This window comes from Lepidochelys kempii, chromosome 11, assembly GCF_965140285.1.
Source record: "Lepidochelys kempii isolate rLepKem1 chromosome 11, rLepKem1.hap1, whole genome shotgun sequence".
NCBI classification, from domain to species: Eukaryota; Metazoa; Chordata; order Testudines; family Cheloniidae; genus Lepidochelys; species Lepidochelys kempii.
This window is the reverse complement of record NC_136390.1, coordinates 43,222,302-43,234,644: the sequence shown is the minus strand read 5'-3', so window position 1 is coordinate 43,234,644 and position 12,343 is coordinate 43,222,302. Positions and strand designations below refer to the sequence as shown.

At 49.9% G+C, this 12,343-nt stretch overlaps 1 protein-coding gene across 6 annotated transcripts in view; it reads left to right on the top strand.

Moving 5' to 3' along the window:
- LNPK (lunapark, ER junction formation factor) overlaps positions 1-12,343 on the top strand; it is an 85,208-nt gene that overhangs the window by 40,841 nt on the left and 32,024 nt on the right. The window lies entirely within an intron of this gene.

Here is a 12,343-nt window from a genome sequence, read left to right as displayed (position 1 = left end):
TAGTGAGATAAGATTTTAAATGGAGCAGGATTCAAACTTCTCACCATATTAAGTTAATTTACACTGGCCTATGATGGTAGCAAATTCTATAGAATGATTAGAGAAGGTACTTTAATTGTAATGCCCTGTTCTTGAACAATTAACTACTTGAAAATGATCTTTATGCTGAGACTAAAACTGAGGTGTTGGGGAAAGTTTTTTTTAGTAAATCCTGATTAGCTTCTTAAGTTACCAAAGTGAAGTTTTCCCACTAATAAATGTATTGCAGTCAGACAGCTCTACTTAATGGCAGCGTTTAACAAGTTCAAACTTGGCATGTACCTAAAGCATATGCTCCTTGTTGGGTTGCTGAAATAATTGGTTAAATGTTTGCTCATATTTAATTATTTAACTGTGTGTAATTTTCCTTAGCAATATTAAGATGTAGGCACATTGAACTAACTTGTGTCTATTTGAATTTGAGCTTCTAAGTATAGAACAGTGAAATAGGTGTTTAATGGGTGTATTGCAATGCATAGTTGCTAACTCTTTTAAGTAAAAATAAACTCTTAATGCAAGTTTTGTGGCTAATATTTTACTTTCACAAACTAAATTGTTTCCTTTAGTAACTGACATGTTTCCCTTGCATATATGTAGTTTCTGTCATATATGTATGTGTGTATATGTATATAATATGATGATTCACTTATTTCTCATATACAGAAATTGCAAACCCTGTGTGAGATGTCATGGTTACTGTGGAAGTCAGTCTTTGGATTTCCTGACTCTTGTGCATGTACACTCTCAGTCACAACATTTTAGTCTAAACTAAATCCAATATCAGAGTAAATATCTTTCCACCTAAGTCTATGCATCACTTGCAACAAATACGAATGGGCTTAATTATCTCTAAAGTAAGAATATTCATTCATTTTTATTACTGTATTTTGTAGAAGAGAATCAATTTAACGTGTACCACAACAGAGCTCCCATATGTTTGAAAATTAATAACCAGCAGGTAGTTGAGAGTTTGCCAAGCTTTGCAAAAATGACCAGTCTTCATACAATGATTACTTTTGATGTTTATATTAATTACAGTTGTCCATAACAGCATGAAGACTAAGGTGCATGGTTTGAGAGTTATTAGTATGCAAGTGATTTGAAGATGCTCTTGTGGAGCATGTTCTCATGTTTAATACCTCTAGGTTTCTTTATGTACTTCTCTGCATTGACTATTCATATGTAGCAATTAAATGAGCTTGCAGTATAAAGTGTTATGGAGAGTCTTATAATACTTTAAATGGAGAACTGAATTTTTAAGTATTATTACTAGAATATTTTAGGTGTTCAGTTTCTTTTCTTCCAGACTATAGTATGCCGTCAGAGTGTTCTAAAACTTTATATTCACACCTGTATTCAGCTGTATCCACTCCTTTTTAATGGGAGTGTTTTGTCTCAGTGACCTTAAAACAGTGATTGGCAAACTTTTTGTTTTGGTGACCCCTTTCACACAGCAAGCTTCTGAGTGTGACCCTCCCCCTACCCCCCTCATAAATTAAAAACACATGTTTTATATTGAACGCTATCTTAAAGTGATATTTGTACATTTAATATCACTTTTCACAACAGACTTACTAGCATAGACTTCACAGCAGACTTGCTAGCTGGGAGGCTGTGAAAAGTGATATTAACATACAAATATCACTTTCTATAGCAGACTTAGCACCCCACTGCCACCCTTTCTTCTGTGCTGCTGCTAGCAGCGGTGCTGCCTTTAGAGCTGGGTAGTGGCATTGGGCCCCATCGACCCTGCCCTTCAGTTCCTTTTTATTGCCCGTGATGGTTGCTGGAACCTCTTGTTGCTTAGGCAATCTCCTCCCTTAGTGGTTTTACTCAAAATTTAGTGTAAATAGTTTAGTAGTTTGTTAGTTTAGATTATTTGGACCAAAGGCTGTCAACCAGAGGTACGTGTACCCCTGGAGTTACGTAGAGGTCTTCCAGGGGGTGCATCAACTCATCTAGATATTTGCCTAGTTTTACAACAGGCAACATAAAAAACACTAGTGAAGTCGGTACAGACTAAAATTTCATACAGTCAATGACTTGTTTATACTGCTCTGTATACTATACACTGAGATGTAAGTAAAATATTTATATTCCAATTGATTTATTTTAAAATTATATGGTAAAGATAATAAAGTAAGCAATTTTTCAGTAATAATGTGCTGTGACACTTTTTTGTATTTTTGTTTGATTTTATAAGCAAGCAATTTTTAAGTGAGGTGAAACTTGGGGTACACAAAACGTAAGACTCCTAAAAAGGGGTACAGTAGACTGGAAAGGTTGAGAACCACTGGTTTGGACAACCCCGCTTTTATACAGCGAAGCTATCCTTAGTCCCAGTGCTGAGGCATGACCCGGTTGCTGGGGTTTAAACCTTGAGCTGCATGCAACAAGTCTATGCCTTCGAGCGACTCGCACTCGAGCTGTCTCAGGTGCTTAGGGGAAGTTCATAGGAAAGACCCTTGCCGAATTTGTAAGGACTTTAAGCCCTGGACCCACAAGGACCACGCTCACTTGAAAATTCTACTCGTGGAGGCAGCCTTAACACCGGCCTTGGAGCTGCGCTCAGACTCAGCACCAAGCACCTCAGCCTCAATGCAGCACAATCCCTTCATCTAGAAGAGCTCCCCAGTACCTATCATCTTCATCAGTGCCCAAGAAGAAACGCTTGCAAGTACCTGGAGAAGAGCCGGTCTCTGGTACTTAAGGACAAGGGGGCCAGGGACAGAGTGAGATTGTGTAAGGCCGCTCTTCATCCCTGGCACCGCACCGTCAGGTGCCTATAGCCGTAGTGTAGCAGTGTCCTACGAGGCCTAATCAAGACCAGTGTACTCATTAATTTGCAGTCCTGTCGACCCCCAAAGCGTTTCCATCTGCAAGGGATCGTATGACCATGCCGGAGGGTCAGAACTGCACCAGTTGTGCTCCCAAGTGGCAGGGAGTCAGTGCTGCCACCTAGACCAGCACCATGCCAGCTGTCCAAAGGGAAGCCAGCATTCACAGCACCAAGGTCCCCTAGATGACCTTCTCCAGCACCAGGCTGCATGACTCCACCCTGGTCTCCGCAGCACACCACCTCCTCATCAGAAGAGAAAGTGTGTTCCTCTTTTTTCATCCTGTCGCTGAAGTGTCTGAACATGCTGCTCTCTGGGCTGCTCCCGTTTTTTCATGGCACTGAGTTCATTGGGACCTCCGGGTGCCTAGCCATGGTACCTATGGGACCCAACCACCATGTAGAGGCCCTTTTGGAACCTGTGAGGGTTAACCACTGCCTCCAGGGACCCCTTCCAGAGATCCTATTTGGTTGTCTCAAAGGCCAGGGCACTCTGGTACAGTGCACACACACCCCAGGACTGGACTCTGGTACTGAACATGGTACCAAACCCCAGGAGGAAAACCAGGATTGTGCTGGCACCATTTGAGGCTTCCCATCTGATTTTTAGCTTCCTCCTTCTCTCCAGATGAGGTCATGATGGAACCGAGAGACTCTCTGCTGCTGGGTGACAATAAGGCTTATCAAGACCTTTTGGGTCCAGGTGGAGATGGTTAAGGAGGTGACACATGGCCTCTTGGACATCCTGTCACCAGTGGGGCCGTCCATAGTGGCCCACCACTACATGATGCCATCATGGACCCTATTAAAGCCCTTTTGCAAACCCCTGCCTCCCTTCCACCAACGCTCAGGAGCATAAATACTTTATTTCAACTAAGGGCACGGGCAGCGGGTATAATAGGGAAGGCTAAGCCTTCCCTAGCCTAGCTAAGCTGCTGCCGACCTGCCACCGGATGCCTGAGATGTGTTGGCTCTGCCCCTTCCCCATGGCCCCTACCCCATCTCCTACTGCTGCTGTTTGACATCCTCCACTCCACCCCTCCCTCTCAGGAGGTCCCCACTGGCTTTCCATGTCCCTCCTCCCCCTCTGAGGTGGGGGAGTGAGGAAGGATGCAGCAAGCCTGCGGCAGGTCTTCCGGGAGAATGAGGAGATAGGGAGCCAGCAGCTGGCGTGGGCCAGTTGGGCACTGGGGCCAATGCGGTGCTCGTTGAGGGGGGAGGGTGTTTTGGGTCTGCTGTGCCGGTGCTTGGGGGGCTGGGCCAGCATGGCTGTGGCTGGCAGGCCAGAGTCTTCCAGTTGTGGGGGGGCCCTCAGGGCTTCTCCGGTTATGGAGTGGAGTTCGGGGCTCTGGCATGCAGGGGGTGGGGCCTCAGGCAGAAGGGGCGGGGCCGGCAGGCTAGCCTCCCCAAAGTGGGGCTTCACCTGCTGCCCATGGCTAAGAGGTAGGAGTTTCATTTTATGCATCCCATCTGCCCCCCTGAGATCATTGGTAGTTGCGGCGACCAATGAATGAGACCGCCAGGAACACCTGAGTTCTATTCCCAAGGTGAAGGACCCTAAAAATCTGGACTTCTTTGGGTGCCAGACGTACTCCTCAGGGGGCCTACAACTGAGTATAGTAAATCAGCAGGGTGCTACAACTTCAACATGTGGGAGTCATTGCTCAAATTAAAGGACCTTCTTCCCCAGGATTCCAGACAGGATTTTTCCTCTCTTGTCGAGGAAGGGAAAACTGTAACCCAGGCCTCCTTACAAACAGCCCTGGACACTGCTGGCTCTGTGGCCAGATCATTGGCGATCACGGTGACGATGTGTAGGAGCTCCTGTTTGCGATATCGGGACTTCCTCAGGAAGTGCAACACACCATTCAGGACCTTCTTTTTGAGGGTTCGTCACTCTTCTCAGAGCAGACGGATGCTAGGCTGCACAGCCTTAAGGACTTCCAGGTGACCATGAAGTCCTTGGGTCTCTATGTACTAGCAAGTACAAGAAAACAATACAGACCACAGCAGCCCAGCCATTCCTTTCCTCGGGCAGCCAGTCAAGACTGACAGAAGAGAAGGAATTAGAGGGTTTAGGCACAGGCAGCCTCCTCCATCATCCTTGTCGGCCCTTTTGCAACTGGTCTCCAGGCATCCCGAGTTGTCAAAGCACTCAAGGTCAGCATTACTGCCCCTTTTACAATGGATCCAGTTACTCCCCTGTTTTCCAACTGCTTTTCCTATTTCCTGGATACTGGACTCACATTACTTTGGTCCGATGGGTCCTCAACACCATAAAACTGGGTTGCACCATTTAATTCCTGTCCACCTAGCTTTCCCCACCCCCATCCCTCTTCTGGGACCTTCTCAGGAGCTCCTGTTGGAACTTGAGGGGAAGAGGGTTCTCCCCCTGTTACTTACTAATCCCGAAAGCCAACAAGGATGTCAGACCCATTTTAGACCTGCGTGGTTTCAAATGATATCTCAGGAACCTGAAGTTCCTCATGGTCTCCTTGGCCTCCATTATTCCCTTGCTGGATCCCAGGAATTGGTATGCTGCCCTTGATCTAAAGGATGCTGATTTCCATATTGTGATCTTCCCTGGTCACAGATGTTTCCTAAGATTGTAGTAAACCAAAATCACCACCAGTTCACAGTGCTCCCATTTGGCCTGTCCGCTGCCCTGTGGATTTTCATGAAATGTATGGCAGTAGCAGCAGCCTTCCAAGGAAAAAGGGGTCCACATGTTCCTATACCTCAATGACTGGCTGATCAAGCACTGGTCCAGAGCTGAAGTAAAGGCTGACTTATGGTTCATCCAGTTGACCTTTGATATTTTGGGCCCTTTGTTGAACTTCCAGAAGTCCATCCTAATCCTGGTCGAAAGGATAGAGTTCATAGGGGCAGGACTCAATTCAGTACAAGCAAGAGCTCAACTTTCGAACAACCGGTTCCTCGCGATTGCCTCCCTGATAAGATCTCTTCAAAGCCATCTAATTACGACAGCATGACCATGCCTGACCCTTTCCCATCTCAGTCATTCTTATGAACCTTGCCTGTAAATAGTTTACAGTTGTTAGTAGTTTCCCTTTAGTGGAGTGAGTGAGTGAGTTAGTCCCAGATGGGACTCAGCCTAGGGGCAGGGCATGCTCTGATCCCCAGGCTTCAAACCCTGTGACGGCTGTAAAAAAGATGCCCATCAGCGATCCGCATAGTAGCTGTCCGAGGTGCCTGGGCGAGACCCAGATCAGTGACAAGTGTCATATCTGTAAGGGTTTCAAACCTCAGACAAAACATCTCCGGGCAGTCCTTATGGAATCAGCACTGGAACTGGAGCCATCTAGGTCAGACTCTGCTCCCAGCACCATGGCATCGGTGCGGAGCACTCTGCTGGTGCCGTCTTCAGACTGTCACTGATCCTGCCTCCCTCCCCAGCACTGGCTAGAAGGCAAAGAAAGACCATGAGGGGACGATCTACTATATCCCACAAAGGGAAGGAGGGAGCCGGAGGGGAGCAAAGACCCAAGAAGGGCAGGTTCTGACCCCCCAAGTGGGAGTCGGGTTCCGGCTCAGGTCGAGCGGGTTAGCCCACCCCAAGACACACCTGCCACCTCGGACAGTGATGTGGGCCCTCGGCACCTGGACGTGTCATCGACGCCTGAGGCCCTGCAGGCTGCGAGGATATACTAGCGCTACCAATTCCAGTCACGATGGTGCCCCGTTCCAGGGGTAAATCGGGCCTGGGACCCTTTCAGTGGTTACCATCGGCGCAGTACCACTCCCCACCACAGGGAGTGTCCCACCAGCGCTTGCCCTGTGTGGAGCTATCAGTCCTCAGACATCAGGAGGCCAGCCCAACGGAGCCCCCACAGGTCTCCAGATTCAGGGCACCGCTTGTCGGGCTTGAGACGCTGATCACCAGTGGCATGGCGCAGGCCCATGGAAGTGCTCCCATCCCTGTAGCCCCAAAACCAGGACCGACCTAGCTGTTCCCCCAGTGTGTGGATCACTCTGGAAACCCAATCCGATGGTCCCAAGCGCCTCACTACTGGCCGCTGGAGCACTGGTATGGGTCACCACAGTTGGGCTGAAGTTCCCTGTTTCAGCAGCTAACATGCTCCTGCTCTCTGACGGACCGGCACCGCTCAAGAAGCATGAGGCGTAGATTGCCAGGCCACTGTCGCTGGTCCGCTGAATGCCATCTGTCTCCGGGAGCTCGACGCAGGGAATCATCACATTCTGACAGATCCCCCATCGCAGCATCGAGATTGGCACAGTCGTGATTGGGATGGACAGTCAGCACTGTCCTGGTCCCCCGGTCGTGATCCCTCCTCCTCAGAGTCCCTACTAGCAGTCCAGGGTCCCACACCAGGGATACCCTCCTTACCAACGGCACCACCCGTCACTTTGTGGCCTGACCCCTCCTACCTTTGGAATACTTGGGGGTTTCTGCAAGGGCTCAAGTTGGTCTTTGGTGCTTTGCATAAGCCGTCGGCCACAATCTCCCACCCAATATGGAGCTGACTGGGGAAAAGACTCCTCAAGTTCACATGGCCCCCATCAAGGGACCAATAGAGCAACCATCAGAGGCAGCAGACCCTCCAGCACCTGCTTCCTCCTCTTCCTCTCCTGATGAGGCGATTTACAAGGTCCACTCATCCAGTTCCACAGGATGATGTGAAGGCCTATCAGGAGCTACTAAAGAGGGTAGCCTCAAACTTGGTGCTCCATGCTGAGAAGCTGGAGGAACCCTCGGACTCCCTATTTGATATTGTCAGCTCAGCGGCCCCAGCCAGGGTGGCATTGCTCTTACATGAGGGGGTGGCAGACACCCTCGTCGCTTCCCTCCATCTCCAAAAGAGCAAAGCAAATGTACTATGTGTCTGCTAAAGGTTATGAATACCTTTATACACACCCTGCCCCAAGCTCCCTGGTGGTCTTGGTCATTAATGAATGGGAAAGCCAGGACCAACTAGGAGCGACCCCTTCCCCCACCCCCCCCAAGAACAAAGACTCAAAGAGGCTCGATTTATTTGGAAGGAAAACTTATTCTTCCTCAAGCCTCCAGCTATCAGTGGCCAATCACCAGGCCCTGCTTGGCCACTACAATTTCGACATGTTGTAGTCCGAGGCCAAGTTCGAGCATTCACTGCCTGAGGACCCCAAGGAAGAGTGCCACGCAATCCTTGAAGAAGCCAAAGTAGTAGCCAGAGTGGTCCTTCAGGCGGCCTCAGACACGGCGGACTCTGTGGCCAGAACAGTGGCCTCTGCCATCTCAATGAGGAGGCATCCTGGCTACACTTGGGTCTGTCAACAGAGGTCCAACAGTCGATACAGGATCTCCCATTCAGTAGTCAACCTCCTGTTTGTGGAACAGACACAAAACTACATGGGCTAAAGGACTCTGGGATGATGCTGTGGACCCTGGGCCTCTATACCCTGGGCCCGGCCAGAAAGCAGTTTGTCGCCGCAGCCCCAGGGCTCTGGGAGCCTGCCCAGGTTGGAGCCTGCCTGTAAAAAGGGAGAAGCTACAGATGCTGGCAGGGTCACCAGCTGGTGCCCTCTGCCCAGTTGAGCTCCATCCGCAACCAACAGGATGGCAAGCGGGCATTTTGAGGGTTCGCCCAAGGGCAACCTACCAGCCTGTATCCCGGATCCTACTTCCCCATGTTTCTCCAACCTTTCCTCTCTGCATGGGTCTCCCATAACTTCGGGTCCTCAACACCATGGGTCCCCAACACCGGGACGCAGGGTTATACCCTCCAGTTTCTTTCTGTCCCTCCCACCACCATCCCCCATCCCTCTTCAGGGACCCTTCTCATGAGTACCTGCTCGTGCAGGAGGAAAAGGACCTTCTGCAAGTGGGGGCTGTGGAGGAAGTCCCTCAGGAGTACAGGGGCAAGGGATTTTACTCGTGGTACTTTCTGATCCCCAAAGCCAAAGGGGGTCTCAGACCCATCCTAAACCTGTGAGACCTCAACAAATATCTTCAAGAAGTTGAAGTTCCGCATGGTCTCCCTGGCCTCTATCATTCCCTCCCTGGATCCAGGAGACTGGTACGCCGTCCTTGATTTGAAGGACGCGTATTTTCACATATCGATATTTCAGGGACACAGATGATTCCCGCGTTTCATGGTGGGTCCTGCTCATTACCTGTTCAGCCTGGCTACAGCCCTGAGGCTGTATGCATGGCAGTGGTGGCTGCCTACCTCAGGCATCAGGGTATCCAGGTTTACCCATATCTCGACGACTAGCTCATCAAGGGCCACTCCAGGTCTCGGGTCCAGCATGACATCTCAGCACTTCAGGTCACGTGCCATGCCCTGGGCCTGCTGATAAACGAGGAAAAATCAATGGTAATCCCAGTACAAACAATAGAATTCATCAGGGCAGTCCTCGACTCCACCTGTGCCAGAGCATTTCAGCCACAGGACTGATTCGAGACAATTGGTGAGTCTCACTGCCAGTGTCTCTGCATATCCCCTCACCACAGCCCAGGTCTGCCTCAGGCTTTTGAGCCACATGGCGGCATGTACTTGTGTTGCCTGCTGTGTGAGGCTTAGATTGTGACCCCTCCAACAGTGACTGACAGCAGTCTACGTCCCATCCAGAGACCATCTGGACAAGGCTGTTATGATCCCACCGAAGATACTTGCCTCCCTGCAGTAGTGGAATGACCCCCGGGTGGTCCTGGAAGGAGTCCCGTTGGAGAGTCCTTGACACTTGGTATCTCTGATATTAGATGCCTCTGACCTTGGCTGGGGAGCGCATCTCAGCATGTTGAGAACTCAAGGGATGTGGTTCCCGGAGGAGCTGACATTGCACATAAACATCAGGGAACTCAGAGCAGTCTGCCGAGCCTGCGAAGTCTTCCTGCCACATTTTTTTGGTTGAGCGGTATGGATACTCACAGACAACACAGCCTCGATGATCTACATCAACAGGTGAGGGGGAGCCTGATGGTTGGCTCTCTGCCAGGAAGCACTCGGATTGTGGGATTTGTGTATCCAGCACAACATCCACCTTGAGGCGTCGCACCTCCCCAGCAGCCGGAGTATGCCGGCGGATCACCGCAGCTGGTGGTTCTTCTCTCCCCACGAGTGGTCCCTGCATCCAGAGATCGTTCAACTGCTCTTCAAATGGTGGGGAACTTCCTGAGTGGACCTGTTCATCACCAGACAGAACAGGAAGTGCCAACAGTACGGCTCCTTCCAGGGCCTAGGCAGGGACTCCCTCTCCGATGCCGTTCTTCTGTCGTGGGAGGGAGATCTGATGTACTCCATTCCCACTGATTCCGCTCATCAGCAGGGTCCTAGCAAAAGTCAAAACAGACAAAACACGGGTGGTCATGATCTCTCCAGCGTGGCCTCGCCAGCGCTGGTTCGGCACGCTCATGGATCTGGCACTGGCCCCTCCATGGCCACTGTTCAGCCACCCAGACCTCCTCTCACAAGACCATGGGAAGCTCCTGCACCTGAACCTTCACTCCCTTCACCTCACGGCTTGGTTGCTGCATTGCTGAACCCGCAGGAGAGGGCCTGCTCCAGCCAGGTACAGCAAGTCCTCTTGGAAAGCAGAAAGCCTGCCACCAGAGCGACTTACCTAGCAAAGTAGAAGCAATTCTTCTGCATGGCATCTCACCAACAAGGTCTTTGCAGTCTATCCTGGGTTACGTGCTGTACCTTAAGCCTCAAGCCCCTGCTCTTTCCTCTATCAGGGTGCAGTTGGCAGCCATATTGGCCTTCCACCAGCAGGTCCAGGGAAAATCTGTGTTCTTCCAGGACATGTCCATCTGGTTCCAAAAAGGCCCAGAGTGACTCCTCCCACTGGTTTGGGATCCGGTTCCACAGTGGGACCTCAACCTTGTCCTCTCGAGGCTCACAGGACCTCCCTTTGAGCCCCTGGCCTCTTGTTCCATTTCACACCTGTCATGGAAGGTTGCCTTCTTTGTAGCCATTACCTCGGCGAGGTGAGTATCTGAAATTAAAGCCCTTAATTCCTGACCTCCTTACACGGTTTTCTGCAAGGACAAGGTCCAGCTGTGATCCCATCCCGCATTTCTGCTTAAGGTGATGTTCCACTTTCATGTCAACCAGGATATCTTTCTCCCAGTTCTCTGTCTAAAGCCACACTCCACCGTAGAAGAGAGGTGGCTGCATATCGTGGATGTCTGGCATGCCCTAGTGTTCTACCTGGAGCACACCAAGCCCTTCCCCAGGTCGACCCAACTCTTCATTGCAACAGCAGACCGGATGAAAGGCCTTCCAGTGTCCTCGCAGAGGATCTAGAACTGGATCACCTCTTGTATCCGGTTCTGTTATGAGTTAGCACAGGCTGAACTGCCACCTGTATTGAAGGCCCACTTGACCGGAGTTCAAGCATCCTCAGCAGCCTTCCTAGTGCACGTCCTCATCCAGGACAGCTGCAGAGCCGCCACATGGTTTTCAGCGTGCACGTTTGACACATTACGCCATCCCTCAGTAGGCCAGAGATGACACTGGATTTGGCAGAGCTGTGTTGCAGTTGACACGCCCATGAACTCCTACACGCCCATGAACCGCCTCCAGTGGTACTGCTTTGGAGTCACCTACAATGGAATGGATAGGAGCAAGCACTCGAAGAAGAAAACCCAGTTACCTTTTCCGTAACTGGTATTCTTCGGGATGTTTCTCATATCCATTCCATGACCCGTCCTCCTTCCCCACTGTTGGAGTTTCCAGCAAGAAGGAACTGACGGTGGGGGGAACCAGCAATACCCCTTATACCGCAGCATACGCGCACCACTCCAGAGGGGACCAGAGCTGGTCCCCTATGGATACCACTGAGGGGAAAACTTCCAGCACCGGTGCATGTGGCGAGCACACACACCTACAATGGAGTGGACATTCTTATGGTCATAAGAACATTCTTATGACATGAGCAATGCATCTCAAAGAACACCAGTTACAAAAAAGAAAAAAAGGTAACTGTCTTTCTTTGGTTGCCCTCCTTACTGTGTATAATTATGGTTCTTGTCTGTCTTCACACAGCATGTAATTAACATGATTTTTCCATATATTGTGTTCTGTTTTAGGTTCTTATACAGCCCCTCATGACTGTAGTATCTGCTCAATGCACTACTGCAAAAAACTCTCCATCTGATGAATATCTGTCATGTGTGGTTAACTTTTTCTCTCACCTTCTCCCCCCCGGGGGGAAATCTTGTACAGTTTAGTATTATACATTTATAAATTAATACTTGTTGCTTTGTTTTGTTAGGGAAGGCAAAGGTACATTTCACTTAAAGTGGTAGATGCTCAGGTTTGTGGTGGTAGCTAGTTCCTGTGGGAGTTTATTCCGCGGTCTGGGACTGTCCACCAAAGAAGGCTTTATCTCCTGCACGGGCGAGCTTTACTCTTAAAGCAGTAATACTAAAGGTAGTAAGTTCTGTTGCGCCTGAGGAGCAGAGTTGTTGAGAGTGCACTTCCTTCTGGTGCTTTAGGCACT